At 41.9% G+C, this 18,382-nt stretch overlaps 1 protein-coding gene across 1 annotated transcript in view; it reads left to right on the top strand.

The window, feature by feature from the left end:
• The window catches only part of LOC141334805 (uncharacterized), a 29,382-nt gene that overhangs the window by 576 nt on the left and 10,424 nt on the right, over window positions 1–18,382 (top strand). The gene's annotated exons all lie outside the window — the stretch shown is intronic.

The following is an 18,382-nucleotide window of genomic DNA, read 5'->3' as shown; positions in this document are numbered from 1 at the left end:
GTTTTAATCTTTGCAAATATTTTGTACAGTAAGTAAGCACTAGAATTAGAGACATGTACTACTTGGAATAGTGTTTTAAATAAATGTTAATTTTTCCTTTTGTGCAAAAAAGATCAAAATGAAAGAAAAAATGCAAAGTGGACCATCTTTTGCTCTTGTTTTGTGTAGTAATTCAGTTGTTTTATTATGAATATGCTGCTGTGTTTTGTCTTGTTTTCTAGTATAAATATCTAAATATTCTGAAATTAAGATGCCTATACCTGACAAGTAAAATCACTTAAGATATTAAGTCTTGTTTTCTAACAAAAAATATTCAGTAAAATGTTCAGTAAAATTATTGTCTATACATCTAAATCAGTACTTTTAAAGTTTTTGTTGATTTAGAGCTTCATTTTACAACTCAACAAAAAGGTGGTATAAGACAGTAAGATAATTATGCATTATATAAGATGCTTGTAGTCACTATAAAGTCATAAATTTACTTGTATGATTTGTCTTATCAAGTAACAACAAAACATGCTTTTTCTGTAAAGCTGCATTGATATATGTATTGTGAAAAGCGCTATACAAATAAACAAACTGTATTTAAATTCTAGTTGTGTATACAATTTGTGTTTGTGTGTGTAGGTCTATTTATATATAAAAAAATGAGCTGGCCCAGATCCGGCATGGTACTGGCCCAGATCCGGCATGGTACTGAACCAGATCTGGCATCGTACTGGCCCAGATCCGGAATGGTACTGGTCCAGATCTGGCATGGCACTGGCCCAGATCCGGAATGGTACTGGCCCAGATCCAGCATGGTACTGAACCAGATCTGACATGGTATTGGCCCAGATCCGGAATGGTACTGGCCCAGATCCGGCCTGGTACTGGACCAGATGCGGCCCACGTTTGGGCCAAATCACCATAAAGGACTCCACATCTGGCCCGGGGCTGGCCCAGTTCTGGTCCAGATGCGGAAAAACGGATCCGTGCCGGTATTGGCCCGTTGTGCCGTACAAAACCGGCCCGAGTCCGTTGCGCGGATCTGGCCCAGAACTTGCGATAGGTCTGGGCCAGATCTGGGCCAGATGATTTTTGCTATCTGGGTTGTGGGATTGAATGAGTGCACTCGAGAACGTCCACCATGGTTTCGAACACCACTTAAAATGGCTGTCCCCTCAAATAGTGCACTATTTGAGGGTATAGGGGGCGATTTCGGATACAGCCCATATTTGAGTGCCCTCTAGTGGGGCTGCCGGGCACTCCAGCTGGTGATTGTGACAATGGTAAACGGAAGCTCAAACATGCATGCCTGACGTGACAATCAATGATCAGTGTTTTCATGCATCAAGCACACACATTGCTACTTTAGTTACGAATTTTATCAGCTAAATGGCTGGCTTTAAAACTTCACTATCACATCTGAGGAAGCATATTGATGTGGCAACCCCCCCCCCCCCCAAAAAAAAAAGTTATTATTCGTTCATTATTTTTATAGCGCCATTAGCTGTGTAATATATTCGCTGAATGCACAACATTGATTTAAATAAGCATTGTGTGTTAAATTAATTGTAATTCACGTTTAGTCTTGTTCTTACCAGATAGTGGATAGGTTGTAGGAATTTATATATTTTTTAATCTTAATAATTACATTATTTGCTCATTAATTAATCTAATTAGTCGCAAATAATTATTAATCAGTATTTGCTGAGAAAAAAACCCCCTAAATATCCCAAATAAACAATTAAAAGATTAATTATCCTTTTAGACAGTGACGTTAAATAGACAACACAAAAAAGTGGTCTTGCAAAATGTTAATGTTTTATGTTTTAATTCTATGACTCACCTCATTAATTCAACACATTCTTGTATTATGTCTGGACTATGTTTCTAGCCTCTGCATCACATCTTGCTCTTCAAAGGGATAGTTTACCTAAAAATGAAAATTTAACCTCATCCCAGATGTCTATGACTTTCTTTCTTTCGAGGAACACAAGCAAATATTTTTAGTGAATATAACGCAAGGGGACAGGACCACTTCAGAAACCACCCAAAGTGAACACGACTGTCATGATCTGGGCTGTGGGGCTTCCCTCAGCCATCTGAGGTCGCTGTTTTCCCTTCCCTGCACTGCACGTCCCTGATTGTAACACCTGTCTTGTCATTAGCACTCATCAAAGCTCTCACCTGTTCACAATTATCTGGTCTATAAGAACTCTCATTTCCCACTACTCATTCTGGCTGCATTGTCTTCTGTGTGGTTTGTTTCTGTGTTACTTATCCTGGCTCCTAGACCGTGTTTCCTGTTTTGTTTATCTTTGGTTTTGTATTCAAGTCGTGTTCTGCCGTGTTGGCCTTTTGTTTGTTCGTTTGTTTATTTGTGTTTATTCAATAAATATCTTCTTCCCCGCATTTGGACCCAGATCTCCTCCTCTCCGTGACAGAATGCAGCCAGCACAAGTGGGTCCAGCGGGTAAGAATTTTTTTGAGGAGGCGGCGTCCCCTCGCATGGCGGCGGCGTACGCCCGCTTGGGGGCGGCGCCCGCCCGCTCTGTGCCTGACGAGTGGATGGCGGCCATCTACGCTCGTTGGGCAGCGGAGGACGCTCGTCTGGCGGCGGTTCCCGGGGCGGCGGCGACCGCTATCTCTGTTCCTGACGCGGCTGTGACCGCGCTCTCTGTTCCGGACGCGGCGGTGACCGCTATCTCTGTTTCTGACGCGGCGGTGACCGCGCTCTCTGTTCCGGACGCGGCGGTCGTTGAGGCGGCTGTGCCCGAGTGGATGGCGGCCATCTACGCTCGTTGGGCAGCGGAGGACGCTCGTCTGGCGGCGGTTCCCGGGGCGGCGGCGACCGCTATCTCTGTTCCTGACGCGGCCGTGAACGCGCTCTCTGTTCCGGACGCGGCAGTGACCGCTATCTCTGTTCCTGACGCGGCCGTGACCGCGCTCTCTGTTCCGGACGCGGCAGTGACCGCTATCTCTGTTCCGGACGCGGCGGTCGTTGAGGCGGCTTTGCCCGAGTGGATGGCGGCCATCTACGCTCGTTGGGCAGCGGAGGACGCTCGTCTGGCGGCGATTCCCGGTGCGGCGGCGACCGCTATCTCTGTTCCTGACGCGACCGTGACCACGCTCTCTGTTTCGGACGCGGCGGTGACCGCGCTCTCTGTTCCGGACGCGGCAGTGACTGTGCTCTCTGTTCCTGACGCGGCGGTGACCGTGCTCTCTGTTCCTGACGCGGCGGTGACCGCGCTCTCTGTTCCTGACGCGGCGGACACTGCGGACGTTCCACTGGCGGCGAGGCCAGCTCGCGTTCCCCTGGCTGCGGGGCCAACTCGCGTTCCTCTGGCTGCGGGGCCAGCTCTTGTTCCACTGACAGCGAGGCCAGCTCACGTTCCTCTGGCGGCAGTGTTCACTCACGTTCCTCCGCTGCACGGGCCTGGCCCGCCATCCCTCCCCCTGATGCACCTTCCACCGTTCCTCCTCCCTCCAGATTTTTTGTTTTGTTTTGGAAACGTCTGGAAGCCATTCCCTTGAGAGGGGGTACTGTCATGATCTGGGCTGTGGGGCTTCCCTCAGCCACCTGAGGTCGCTGTTTTCCCTTCCCTGCACTGCACTTCCCTGATTGTAACACCTGTCTTGTCATTAGCACTCATCAAAGCTCTCACCTGTTCACAATTATCTGGTCTATAAGAACTCTCATTTCCCACTACTCATTCTGGCTGCATTGTCTTCTGTGTGGTTTGTTTCTGTGTTACTTATCCTGGCTCCTAGACCGTGTTTCCTGTTTTGTTTATCTTTGGTTTTGTATTCAAGTCGTGTTCTGCCATGTTGGCCTTTTGTTTGTTCGTTTGTTTATTTGTGTTTATTCAATAAATATATTCTTCCCCGCATTTGGACCCAGATCTCCTCCTTCTCTCCGTGACAACGACGGTCAAGATTAAAATATTAGTGTTTGTATTCTTCTTCGTTTCACTTAAGAAGACCCTGATTCATTAACAGGGGTTGCATAAATTACTGTCATTTTTACTTTGTGTATAGTTTTTGAAGTGTCGTTTTTGGATGTCCCATACACTTGTGTTGAGATATGTTTTTTTCTTCTTCTTCTAAAACAGTTTGTGTTCATCTGATAAATGAAAGTCATATGGGATCGCATGAGGGTGGAAAGGATGGAGTTTCCTTTTAATTCCTTTTCTTGTATTTTTTTTCCCAATGTGCTTCATTTTAATTGTTGTTGTTGCACTAGATATACGTGTTTAACCTGTGCCATTGTTATAAGGTGACGTGCTGGACGGACGAGACGAGAAACAAGATTACAATAAACACTATCTTTTAATATATACTTAGAATAACAGGCAGGAACAAGCAGGAACATCCACACACGAACACATAGAACGATTAAAGACCGACATTGAACTCAAGAACCAAACAGACTTATAAAGATAGACTAATTACTAAACACAGGTGACGGTGATGACACAGATGATGGGGCTAAACCAAAATGACACAGATCCACAGGGGGAGACAATGGAAGAAACCAAATAAACAGACATGAACTGACAGAACTGTGACATTACGCCCCCCTCCGCAAAGGCGCGTCCTCGCGCCGTACAAAACAGAAACAGAAAACAGACTAGAGGGGCAGCAAAACAGAAAAACAGAGTCCATGGAGGAGGCTTAGGTGGAGGACGCAACCCCGGGAGGGGGACCAAAACAAGAGTCCATGTGAAAAACCAGACAGTCCAGAGGGGCGACGACGGAGGGAGGAGCCAGGGAGGACATGGGTGGGGCATAAGGCAGGAGGAACCGACCCAGACCGCAGCCATGATGACGCCCACTGTGGAGCCGACGGAGGGAGGAACCATGGTGGACGAAGGCGTGCTGACTCCATGGGGCCGACCGACAGAGGCGGAGCAGATGGAGAAGGAGCCCGAGGCGAAGATGGAGAGCCGATGATCCGGGGTGACGCCGAGGATCCGGAGGGCCAAGGTGGAGCAGGCTCTGGCGCCCAAGGCGGAGGCGGAGTCCCGGAGATCCGCGGCGGAGCCGGAGCGACAGAGGATGGAGGCTGTGCCCGCAGGAAGGAGGAGTCCCAAGGAGCCGGTGGGACGGCGCGACGAGGCACAGCCGGAGGAGCAGAGTCCTGAGGAGCCGATGGGGTGACGACTGACCAGGGCGGAGCCGGAAAGACGATGGAGCCCGGTGGAGCTGGTGGATCGATGGGCGACGGTGAAGAGGAGGGCGTCGAGAGCCGTGGTGGAACCGCGGGGTCGAAGGGCCGAGGCGGAGTCCAGGACTCGGAGGCTGGAGGCGGAGCTGAGGAATCCTCCAGCCGAGACGCCGATGGAAGCTGGCAGTCCCGCGGCGAGCCCACTGCACAGGTGGTGGGCTGAGGGTGAGCTGGGGGACTGACTGCTGACCTGGGAGACTTTGGGCGGCTGGGCGGAACCAGCGGGGACTCAGGACGACTGGGCGGAACCAGCGGGAACTCAGGACGGCTGGGCGGAACCAGGGGGAACTCAGGACGGCTGGGCGGAACCAGCGGGGACCAGGCAGATTCAGACAGACGAGGGCGGGTGGGAGGGAAGTCTATGCAGGTCAGTGGCTCAGAGAAAAAGTCAATTAAGTCATATGAGTTGTCTTGGGCAAGATCCGAGAAGAAGTCTATTAGATCCCCAGAATTGGATCCAAGCTCACCCTCAGCGGTGGTGCAGTGGGCAGGGCTCTCTGTCGCCCTCTCTTGCTCCACGTGACAATCCACCGTCACGGATGTAGATGCCGGCTCTCGCACCTGGTCAGATGGGTCAGGCTCTGTCGCTCTCGGCTCTGGCACTCCATCTGCGGTGGGCTCAGGCTGTAACTCCGCATGTCGGGGTGATGTTTGGCTGGGTTCTGGGTCGTGAGTGGGGTTGACGTCCTCCTCGACGATGCCGACAGTCCAGGAAGATTGGCAGGACGCCAACACCCACTCGATGTAGTCCGGCAGGCTCTCTTGAGGACCCTCCCCGGATAGCAGCGCCTTGGTGGTGGAATTCAGTCCTACGTGATAGTAGATGCATAGGCTGCTATCCGGGAAGTGGGAATGTTCTGCCAGGGAGATGAACTCACGTGTATGGTCCTCAAGAGAGCGTTCCTCCTGCCTCAGGAGGATGAGACGAACAGTAGGGTCCATGATCAAACAATAAAAAACAAAACACTGAAGGAAAAAGACGGAAAATAAACGCAGGGGAAAGTGCCGGGTAAACTTTTTCGGTCGGTCTTTCTGTTATAAGGTGACGTGCTGGACGGACGAGACGAGAAACAAGATTACAATAAACTCTATCTTTTAATATATACTTAGAATAACAGGCAGGAACAAGCAGGAACATCCACACACGAACACATAGAACGATTAAAGACCGACATTGAACTCAAGAACCAAACAGACTTATAAAGATAGACTAATTACTAAACACAGGTGACGGTGATGACACAGATGATGGGGCTAAACCAAAATGACACAGATCCACAGGGGGAGACAATGGAAGAAACCAAATAAACAGACATGAACTGACAGAACTGTGACAGCCATTGCATTTTGTTTCGTTCTCTCCCTTTAACCATGCTTCTGTATGTCTGTCAGGAAAAAAAAGTACTTTTACTTCTTCAATACTTGAGTATAATTTAAAGTTGTACTTTTTTACTTTTACTCAAGTATATTTTTGGCCAGATACTTGTATTTTTAATTGAGTAAAATTTTCACTGACTTGAGTAAATTTTTTGAGTACTTTTTACACCTCTGCTAAGCACGTATCCTATCCGAGCTTTTAATGAACTATACACTAGTCAAGTATTTAATGAACGACTAAAGTTATTATAAAATGTTGTTAATCTTAATGTAAAATCTTACTCAAGTCGTGTTGGTTTGAAGAAAGCAAAGCTACTGAATATGTCAGATTGGCCACTTCATTATCTACCTCAGTCAGTTTACTGTATTGGTGTGTCACTGTGAAGAAGAACAGACACATTTGCAAAACAAAGTTAAAACGATAGAAAAACACTAAGCACATATATGGTAGCCAAGCTTAAGGAACTATACGCTTGTCAAATATTTAATAAACAACTGAAGTTATTATAAAATGCTATATGAAACACAAATCTTAATGTAAAATCTCACTCAAGTCTTGTTGGTTTGAAAAAAGAAAAGCTACAGAAGATGTCAGATTGGCCACTTCATTCTCTACCTCAGTCAGTTTACTGTATTGGTGTTTCACTGTGAAGAAGAACAGACACATATGTTTGCAAAACGAAGTTAAAACAATAGAAAAACACTAAGCACATATATGGTAGCTGAGCTTTTAATGAACTATATATGCTAGTCAAGTATTTAATGAACAATTAAAGTTAAAATGCTATATGAAACATAAATCTTAACGTAAAATCTCACTCAAGTCCTGTTGGTTTGAAGAAAGCAAAGCTACAGAAGATGTCAGATTGGCCACTTCATTCTCTACCTCAGTCAGTTTACTGTATTGGTGTGTCACTGTGAAGAACATAAACTTGCAAAATGCAGTTAAAATGATACAAAAACACTAAGCACTTAACTTATGCAAGGCCTTTGCTAGACATATTTATTATGGCAGATGTATTTCCTATTTACACTTAATAAACAGTTTTTAATGACTAAAAATCACAACCAATGAAGTTTCTAGAAAAAAAACTTACATTTTACAGAGACTGTGATTAACAGAACCATGACAGTTCCACAAATCAGAAGAAAGCAACACTCTTTACTCCACAAGCGACCTGCGGAAGATAATACAGAGAGGTAAATCACTGTTTATGTTCTGATTTATAATCAAAGATTCATTATTATTCTTTGCTCTCTCAATAATGTTATCAGAATCAATAATTGTATCAGAGAGTTGATCAAACATATTTGACTGAACAACCCTAAAGTCTACAACCTGTTTCAAAATGTGTTTATATTGATTTAATTAAACACTGATATGATTACACATCAATATTTAAAGGCTATTGTGTCAACTGAGGAAAATCAAAGCTTCAACTAGTCCAAAACATTAACCACATTCACTGAAAAACTCTCTAGCAAGATCAGAGACAGAGAACAACAGCTAGGTCTTCAGTAAGTACTTAACTTAATACTTAATGTATGAACTAGGTAAAGCGTTCACTAAATGCAATGTAGGTTGGTATGAGCCATACCTTTCCATTTATGTGATGGCCTTGTGTTCATATCCTCATTTAGTACACAGTAAGGACTGCTCTGTGAGCCACTGCTGGAATCCTGAATGTACTTAAACTCTGCCATTGCCAGCTTGTGAATGTAAGAGGAACTGACAAGAGTTTATATAGTAAGAAAGAGGAAAGGGGAACGAATAATTCTTTCCTTATCCCAAACCTAAATAGGAAGTCAGTACATTATGAAAGAAGGACTGTGATAAAAAAATAATAGCTGCATCTGAAAGCTAAAAAATGCTGCCTTCACAAACAGAACATGGAGGTAGAAAGGCAACAAAGCACATCTGAACCCAATGATCATGTAACATTCTGTGTACTAGACCTTCATTTTATCGATTTTTGAAGGCAGCATAGTTTCCTAGCCTATTACATATCACTATTCCAATCATGCGATTCTTTCCATGTTTTTTTTTTTCAACTTTTGATTTGATTTTAGCGAGACATTGATATTTGTGGGAATTAAATATTTGCTTGGTTATCATCAAAGCTCTTACAATTTTGTTGTAGAGTATAAACCATTTCTACCACATTTTACAATGCATCATCAATCAGCCATACTGGCGACTCAAAACATAAACAATGCCACTGAACCTGATTATTTTGCTAAATATTGTTACTGAAAATGACCATTTATTGTCATGTTTTGGGCTGTCACTAATCAGGAAAAACATTACTATAGACATTATAACAAATCAAGGGGAAGAGTGCAAAAAACTGTCAGCGGAAAAAAAGACGTTTGTGGTTGGCTAAATTGAACCAGGATGTCCAGGACAAGAATCTTGACAACATTCTTGTTTGTTCTTATCATTTCCGGTGAGGTAGGTGAAATCAAAGTCAACGTCAGCTTTATTGTCAATTCTTCCAAATGTACAGGACATACAGTGTTTGCATGTATGTGTCAGAGTTCAAAAAGTTTGTGGGGAGGAAGAGAGGGGTTGGGGCAGAGCTGGAAGAGAGTTGAGCTTCTTCACAGCCTGATGGATGAAGCTGTCCTCCAGTCTGCTGGTCCTGGCCTGGAGACTTTGCAGCCTCCTCCCTGATGGCAGCAGGCTGAAGAAGCTATGCATTGGGTGGGTGGGATCAGCTGCTATGCAGAGGGCTTTTCGGGTGAGATGGGTGGTGTAGATGTCCTGGAGGGAGGGGAGAGGGACACCAATGATCTTCTCAGCTGCTCTCACTATGCGTTGGAGAGTTTTGCAGCAGGACGCCTTGTAGGCGCCAAACCACACAGTGATGCAACTCGTCAGGATGCTCTCGATGGTGCCTTTGTAGAAGGTGCACATGATGGGGGCCGGGGCTCTTGCTCTTCTTAGTTTGCGGAGGAAGTAGAGACGCTGCTGTGATTTCTCGGCCAGTGCAGTGTTGTTCACCCAGGAGAGAGCACACTCAAGAACTTGGTGCTGCTCACTCTCTCCACAGATGCACCGTTGATGGTCAGAGGAGCATGCTGAGTGTGCGCTCTCCTGAAGTCAACAACAATCTCCTTCATCTTCATCACATTCAGACAGAGATTGTTGTCTCTGCACCACCCTTTTGCTCAGGATGTCGTTATCCCAAATGGTCTAAACTGTTGACTTTCTTCTACTCTATAATAATTAAGCCATTTTGGGAAATGAGCATAATTAAACATATATTGCGGAGTGGAATCTGGGTCGAGGCAGACTATATTTCTTACAGTCCCCCGTTTGATGCTTTTGGCCCGGAAGAAGCATCACATCCAGTCCCTTACACAGATTACACCTCCCTTCCCGGGCAGGTGCCCAGTGGCGGTGAAGCCCTGGCTTAGGTTGTCCTCTTAAATGGCCATCAGAGAATCTTACCCGTCATTGGGTCATCACCTCATGCACACCGGTCATCGCTCCATCCAATTAGGCAAAATTATCATAGAGACCTTTTCCAAAATTTAGCAAAATGACATACAAATATTTTCTTTGGTTTGTGGGAGGAGCACTTGAGAACCATAACAGCAAAATGAATTATCTAAATGTACTAAACATTATGATAGTACAAACATAGCCAAAGCCTAAGGAGCAAAACATCAATCAATAGCATGCAGTGTGTGTGCATGTGTGTCTATGTGTGTATGCATGTGCATGCATTGTGTTTTCTTCACGTGCGTTCTGTCCTTTTTATCATTGTGAACATCCTTTGTCCACATGTGCATTCAATAGACAATAATATATTTTCTGCATATATTTGTGTCTTTCTAGTGTCATGTGCATTGGGTCCGTTTTCTTAGTGTGTGGACATCCTTTATCCACGTGTGCATTCAGTACACCATAATATATTTTCTGCATTCGAGTATGCATATATTTGTGTCTTTCTAGTGTCGTGTGCAGTGAGTCTGTGTCTTTGTGCATTTCCTCGAGTGGGTCTGTCCTTTGCCCACTTGTTTTCCATCTTGGTGGAACGATTGCTGTCCATAGTCTCTGAAAAGGTTTGATCTCTTCTTGGTTCTTTTATCTGTTGTCCATTCTTTTCACATTGGATAACAAGTCCTCAGAAAAGAAGCAGTCACTGGTGTTGTTGCCATCCATGCCATTCAATCAGGTCCATCCATCCTATAGTGGGTCTCATGGTTCCTAAATCTTTTAGGCTTGGAGTTCTGGTTCTTGTAGGTCTGGAAATCTCTGGATTCCTGGTTCTGATGATCACTCTGTTCTTTAAGAAGTCCTTTTCCTTGTGGAAGTCCCCTGGCTCCACTGGTTCTGCTGGCCTTCGTGTCTTTCAAATGACTGGATCATTTTTTTTTATTCCAAGAGTTCTCACCTTTCCAACAAACACCTTGATGCATATACCTGAAATGATCAAAAAGAAGAGATTGCCCCCCTTTCCCCCACAAGAATCACAGAATGCAATTAAATCATTTCTCATAAATTGTATTTAAATACCAATACCATTATCACATTTCTCATAATTCATAAAGAACCACCCCCCTTTTGATAGTAAGCATATTTTCTAAAATATGATACTATCATAAAACAATTCCCTCAGTTCACATCAGCATCTGCTTGTGACTGAGCTACAGTTATGTTCTTGCAGTGCTGTGTCTGGCAAGGTGTGAATGGCCTTTTCCTTATTTCTTTTCAACAATGCCAACTGGGTCTCTAAATTGCAAATCTTTTTAAGCAAATCACGATAGCCCATCTTTCTTTTGTGTGAAAAGTGACATTGTCTTGCCTTGTGTCCCATCCTTCCACAAGCAAAACAAACAACTTCCTGATCTTTCCTACCTTTCTCCAAACAATGCCTTGCTTTGTGACCACCTTTTCCACATGCATAACAGACAAAGCTTTGATGAGGTCTCTCATTCTCTTGACAATGTCTAGCAATGTGACCAGCTTTTCCACACGCATAACAAAGAGTAACACCTTCTGAATTTACTCTTTCAAATCTGCTTGGTCTCTGAAGGAACCCATCAGATAATCCAGAACAATCTCTCCTGCCAAAGGCAGCAACTGGATGTCTAGATTCTGCAGCGTTCCTCTGACTATTTGCATTAAAATACTGTGTCATTTTGGAAATGATTTGCTCGTATGGTGCATTTGCATCTACATGAAGAGCAATGGCTTCTCGCATGTGTGGACTGCTCTGTGCAATTAATGCAGACTTAAACATGAGATTTTGTTTAGTTGCATTTGGCAAACCACTGTAACAGCTAAACATTTCCCACAACCTGGAAGCAAATGCTAGAGGATGCTCTCCAGGTTCCATTGTCACCTCAGTTATCTTCCTCAAGTTAACCAAATCAGTTCCAACAAGTCTAAGTAGAGCCTCTCTCCTTGCCCCTCTGTCTGCTCTTTTGTCTCTAATTTCCTGTGAGAGAGCACTAGATAATGAGCGCGGAATGCAGATCATGAGAAGTCTACAAGCATCTTCGTCTGACACACTATAAACATCCACTACCTTTTCCATTTTTGACAAGAACTCTACAGGCTCCATGTTATGAGGCTCAAAAGTACCCACTGCTGCAACAAGACTTTGGAAGTCCATAAAAGACAGCTGTCTAACAGCTTGGCCATTTTCAGTTCTTTGATCAAGAACCCTCTCATTTCCATTTCTATTTTCAAACTGTCTTGTTCGCACTGGTGCTATTGGGAACCTCACAGAATCATTTGAAGAATTATGCTGTTGACTAAAGGCTTCCTTGCACTTCTTCTCGTCATATTCAGAATTGGATTGGGCATGTACCAACCGTATAGTTGTCCCTTCATGCAAAGATCTAAATGTTTCCCTCTCTGTTTCAGCTTTTTAAATTTCTTTTGTCAATTTCACTATCTATTCTTTCAAAATGATCTCTTCAGCCTCGCAATTTCTCAATGACATAACATAGCAGCTGACTTGAGAATTTAGCAACTTGTTTTCTGTTTTTATTTCTTCTAATCTTTTCTTAGTTACCTTGTATGAAGCAAAAAGAGCTTGAAGTGCATTAGCAACTTTTCTCTCTTTGTTTTTAGGCATTTTGGGACAATTTTTGAATTGAGTCATTGCCCACTCATAGGGGTCATCTGCCTTCTCTATCCCATCAAACATTCCTACTGAGCCATGCTTAGCAATGTATTTGACTATCAGCTCTTCCATTTTTCACAATCTTATTAAATTGTCTTCAGCAGATCGATTGGCTTTATTCCTTCACTGACTGAACATTATCTAGTTACTTTAAGATACCTTTTAGTCTAATTATTCACAGCTCCTGTGCTTTGGACGCAAATTGATAAAACAACCACACTACGTCGGGCTTCTAAACCAAATTTTTACTTCTTCGGACATGGCCACACTCCGTCGGGCCTTACACTTCACTACACTAAACTATTAAAAATGTAACACTATCACAGTACGTCGGACAAAAACCACATTACTTCGGGTTTTAGGTTATATTTTTAAAACAGTTTACTTTCATCAGAATTATCAAAACAACTTACTCTGTTTCAATTACTTTAGAAATGTACAACTCAGTTTCAGTTACTTTAGAAACAATAGGGCTAATACCACTCTGCTACCACACTTCGTCGGGCTGATTCAATTACCTTAGAATCTCAACAGAATTATGACAAATGTCTCACACATCAGGCAAAACAAGCACTTACAGTTTCAACTTCTGCAACTGTTTAAAAAAAATATATATAACAATGTTTGTCACAGTGCATGGAACAAAACATTTTTTTTGTTACATAATTTTTTTTAAACAGCTTTTTTCTAGCCACAGTTCTTCAGGCTCAAACTGATATTTATCAGATTAAAAACAGTGCCACATTACGTCGGGCTAAAAACCACACTGCTTCGGGTTACTGTTTTAAACTTAACAGAGTCACGGTACGTCGGACTCACTACACTATAACACAAACATCATGAAATAATTCTGTGATCACACTACATCGGATCAATTCAGTTACTTTAGAATTCAATCAGAATTATAACATCATCTCAGTCCGTTTCAATTACGTTAGAAACTTACAACTTCAGACACAACAGATCTAATACAACTCTGCCACCACACTGCGTCGGGTTGATTCAATTAAATTAGAATCCTAACAGAATTATAAGAGACCAACAACAAGTTTCAGTTACTTTAGAAACTTTAAACTTAAACGCTTTGCTTCAGTTACTTTAGAAACAACAATTCCAATACAGCTCTGTCACCACACTATGTCGGGTTAATTCAGTTCCGTTAGAATTTTAAACAGAATTGTACAGAATAGGCCTAAGAACTCCTCCTGCTAATACTGACTAAACCAAATTCGGTAACGCTTTAGATTACAGCCCGCAAAGAACTACGTAAGTAAACTGAATTTACGGTGTAAGTTTCTGTAATTATAGTGTACCTATATATAACGAACATGTAGGTATAAGGGAAGAATATGTTAAATTTGGGTAATTAGGGGGTAACAAACCAGATATGCAACATGCAAAGAACTACATAACTATACTGAAATTACGGTGTACGTTTCTGTAATTATAATGTATACAGTATTAAAGCACGTACGTGTAGGGAGAACATATGTTACATTTTGATAATTGGAATAACAACCAGATATGCGACCTGCAAAAAACTGTAAGCAAACCTACGTTACGGTGTTAACAGGTATCTCTATTACTGTGCCAGGCATAAATCATACGTTTGGTGTATTTACACGTAAGCTTTTTTAAATTACTGGTAAAATACACTCTTGTTCCATGTAATTACAGGGTAAGTGCGCCATCTGCGGGCTGTAAATTAAAGTGGCGATTGTTCCGCTCTTGTTCAAAGAAGTTACAGAGTAAGTAGACATCTGCGGGCTGTAAATTAAAGTGGCGATTGTTACCCCCTTGTTCAAGAAGTTACAGAGTAGGTACAATACATATACGCACAATCTGAAAATATATCTAAAATATATATGAACATATTTTTTAAAGTTGCTAATCTCACTCCTACCACTAAACCTAACGTTAACTATGACTGTACAGTAATAAAAATATAAAAGACAGGAAAGTGCAATCATAATCATTTATTTATTGCAAAAATGTCAACAGCTGTACAAAAAAGTAATCCAAATAACGATGCGTCTGCAGCCACAGTCCTCTCTGGCGGAATACTGTAGGTTTGAGGTGCAGTAGTATGAGAGCAGAATTTAAATTGTTAATTGCTGAAAATATTATTCAGATTATTGTCTTGATCCACTCCTCAAAGGCGCCCACGCATCATTTCAACACATTTCACCAGAAAAACGGCATGTCGTAATCTGTGACGAATGCAGGCGAGAGCCAATGAACGTCCGATTTTCCTGTCGCAAAATTCACTACAGCACGGGTTTATGGCTGATGCTGCTGGACTCGCTGTTCGAGATGCAGATGAAGATCGCCGGATAAAGGCTTGAAATTGGGTCTGGTCCTCGCAAATCGTATGGATTCTGAAGATCTGGGTTACAGCACACTAATAAAATTGTTTCATTTTGTAATTAAGATGCATGTTCCGTGTATTTTATGGTTCTGTTATTAGTCACAGCATGTCAGAGAAAACACCTTATGTGTCCCACCACGGCAAACGAAGTTAATATTACATGAATGATTAAACGATTGCAGAAATTTTATGTATTTTAAGGGTTTAAAGTGTAGTCTTGATAACATTATGTAGACCTATAGTTTAGTGTCTGTAAAAATGTAAATAAATGTATGTTTTGTAGAACCACATTTTACGTAAAATACATACAAATTATTATGAGGTCACGTTGCTATGTATTGTGTACCTACCCTGTAACTTCTTTGAACAAGAGCGGAACAATCGCCACTTTAATTTACAGCCCGGAGATGTCTACTTACCCTCTAACTTCTTTGAACAAGAGCGGAACAATTGCCACTTTAATTTACAGCCCGCAGATGTCTACTTACCCTCTAACTTCTTTGAACAAGAGCGGAACAATCGCCACTTTAATTTACAGCCCGCAGATGGCGCACTTACCCTGTAATTACATGGAACAAGAGTGTATTTTACCAGTAATTTAAAAAAGCTTACGTGTAGATACACCAAGCGTACGATTTATGCCTGGCACAGTAATAGAGATACCTGTTAACACCGTAACTTAGGTTTGCTTACAGTTTTTTGCAGGTCGCATATCTGGTTGTTATTCCAATTATCAAAATGTAACATATGTTCTCCCTACACGTACGTGCTTTAATACTGTAGGTACATTATAATTACAGAAACGTACACCGTAATTTCAGTATACTTATGTAGATCTTTGCAGGTTGCATATCTGAGTTGTTACCCCCTAATTACCCAAATTTAACATATTCTTCCCTTATACCTACATGTACGTTCTTTAATAGGTGCACTATAATTACAGAAACGTACACCGTAATTTCAGTATAGTTATGTAGTTCTTTGCAGTTTGCATATCTGGTTTGTTACCCCCTAATTACCCGAATTTAACATATTCTTCCCTTATACCTACATGTTCGTTATATATAGGTACACTATAATTACAGAAACTTACGCCGTAAATTCAGTTTACATGCGTAGTTCTTTGCGGGCTGTAATCTAAAGCGTTACCCCAAATTCCTTTCTGTCCTTAAAAATTTCTTTTCTAGATTTTTTTAAACGAGGGGGTTCCCTGACAAAAACAGCATAGAAGAAAGAAACCGCTTTTCTTACCTTTTCTTGCTTTTTTTTTCGGAAATCCTCGTTGGGTGGCTCGCCAATGTAAGAAAAAGTGATGAGGACGTAGAAGATCTCGATGAAGATGTTTATTGCAGCATAGCAGTGACAAAGTACATGTTGTACCTTGGGTTCAACGGAGTCGGAATGAACCCAGAACATCCTTAGCTCAAACTTTTTATACCATTACAGTTTACTATCCTAATGTAAATGAAGTTGCTCCTGTCGTAATAGCTGTGGTCTGTATGTTAATTAAGTTCTGACACCCCTTTGTCTAAGATGGTAATCAGTGTCTCACACCCGCTCCCATTCTACAATTGGTCACCTTTTGCTCAGGATGTCGTTATCCCAAATGGTCTAAACTGTTGACTTTCTTCTACTCTATAATAATTAAGCCATTTTGGGAAATGAGCATAATTAAACATATATTGCGGAGTGGAATCTGGGTCGAGGCAGACTATATTTCTTACAGCATGGTATAAAGTAGTACATTAACAGTGCAATCCATGCTGTTGTTTACATCCGAGTATCACTCATATGGCCAAGCATCCAGGTAACTGACCAAATCATGACGTATGTGCAAACCCTTTGTAGTGAATTTTGCTTTCGCCAACCTAGGGAGGCGAAATAGTGTAGTGATGGGTACTTACGTCACGGATGACGTTATTATCATGTGCCACTTAATGTGTGACTATGAGTACATCACATAAGAAAGATTGGATGGATCTTTGTGATCTTTGTTTGTTTAACCCACTGCATTTTCACCAATAAGAAGTCCTGTCCTTTCTAGGCTTGGTACCAAAGGTCTTCTTCTTGCCATCTAAGAGGTGTCTGGCTGTTGTCCTAGCATCTTTATCTGATGGCATTGATGCATTACCTTGTTATAAAACATAGTAAAGTGCTAAACAAAGCACTCTACCTCTGTCTGTGGTCATTACAAAAAAAAAAAAAAAAAAAAAAAAAAGGAGAGGGAGAAAACTGTTTTTTTTTCTCTGTTTCCAAATAAAAGCTTGTTTGCACCACAATATAATGCTTCCCTATTACAGAGAATTAAAACAGCTTACACAGCAATATTTAAAACAGCTTATACAGCAATACTTGCAAGTTCTTTAAACAAAACAATTTTATTATGAAATAGGTGAAAAACTTTTTGCTGGAACAAGTCCTGAAGTATGAAAGACCCAGATGGCAGTCCCGTGCAGCTGTACCTCAGCTCAGCAGATGAACCTTTGAAGTTAATAATAAAAAATTTGCTTTATGTTTGAATGGAAGCTTTCACATTACCTTACTGCTAGGTAGTTATGCAAATTATTGATTTGGAGGTTGGGTTGATTAGAGCAGAGCATTTCCAAGAAATCAAAACTGAGACCTATATCTTACAAACAGAAATAAAATGTCTGTCTCTACATAAATATACATTCAAGTTCCCTAAACTGTAATTGTTAGGTGCAGTTTTTTCCCCTCAAATATACAAATGTGAATATACAATGCCCTCCACTAATATTAGGGCCTTTGGAAAATATGAGCAAAGGTGGCTGTGAAAATAATTCTGCATTGTTTATCCTTTTGATCTTTAATTAAAAAAAAAAAAAAATCACTAAATTCTAACCTATGATTGAAGTAAAATAATTGAAAGTGAAATTAAAATCCCATTATGAAATGTTTCATCTGACCATAGAAGCCAGTCCTGTTTGAATTCTGAACATGCTGGAGTTTGTTTTTTGGACGAACAAGGAAGATTTTTCTTGAAACCTTCCCGAACAACATGTGATAATGTAGGGGCTGTTTGATATGTTTTTTAAGGCTTTCTTACCCCAAGACTTAACAAATCTCTGCAATTCTCCAGCTGTGATCCTTAAAGAGTCTTTGGGCACTCAAACTCTCCTCCTCACCGTACATTAGGATGATATAGACACGTCTTCTTCCAGGCAGATTTGTGACCTCTTTAGTTGATTGGAACTTGTTAATTATTGCTCTGATGGTGGAAATGGGGATTTTCAATGCTTTAGCAATTTTTTTTACAGCCAT

This window comes from Garra rufa, chromosome 5 (genome assembly GCF_049309525.1).
Source record: "Garra rufa chromosome 5, GarRuf1.0, whole genome shotgun sequence".
In the NCBI taxonomy this organism is placed as follows: Eukaryota; Metazoa; Chordata; class Actinopteri; order Cypriniformes; family Cyprinidae; genus Garra; species Garra rufa.
Note: the sequence above shows the minus strand (reverse complement) of the source record. Positions and strands in the feature narration are given on the sequence as shown.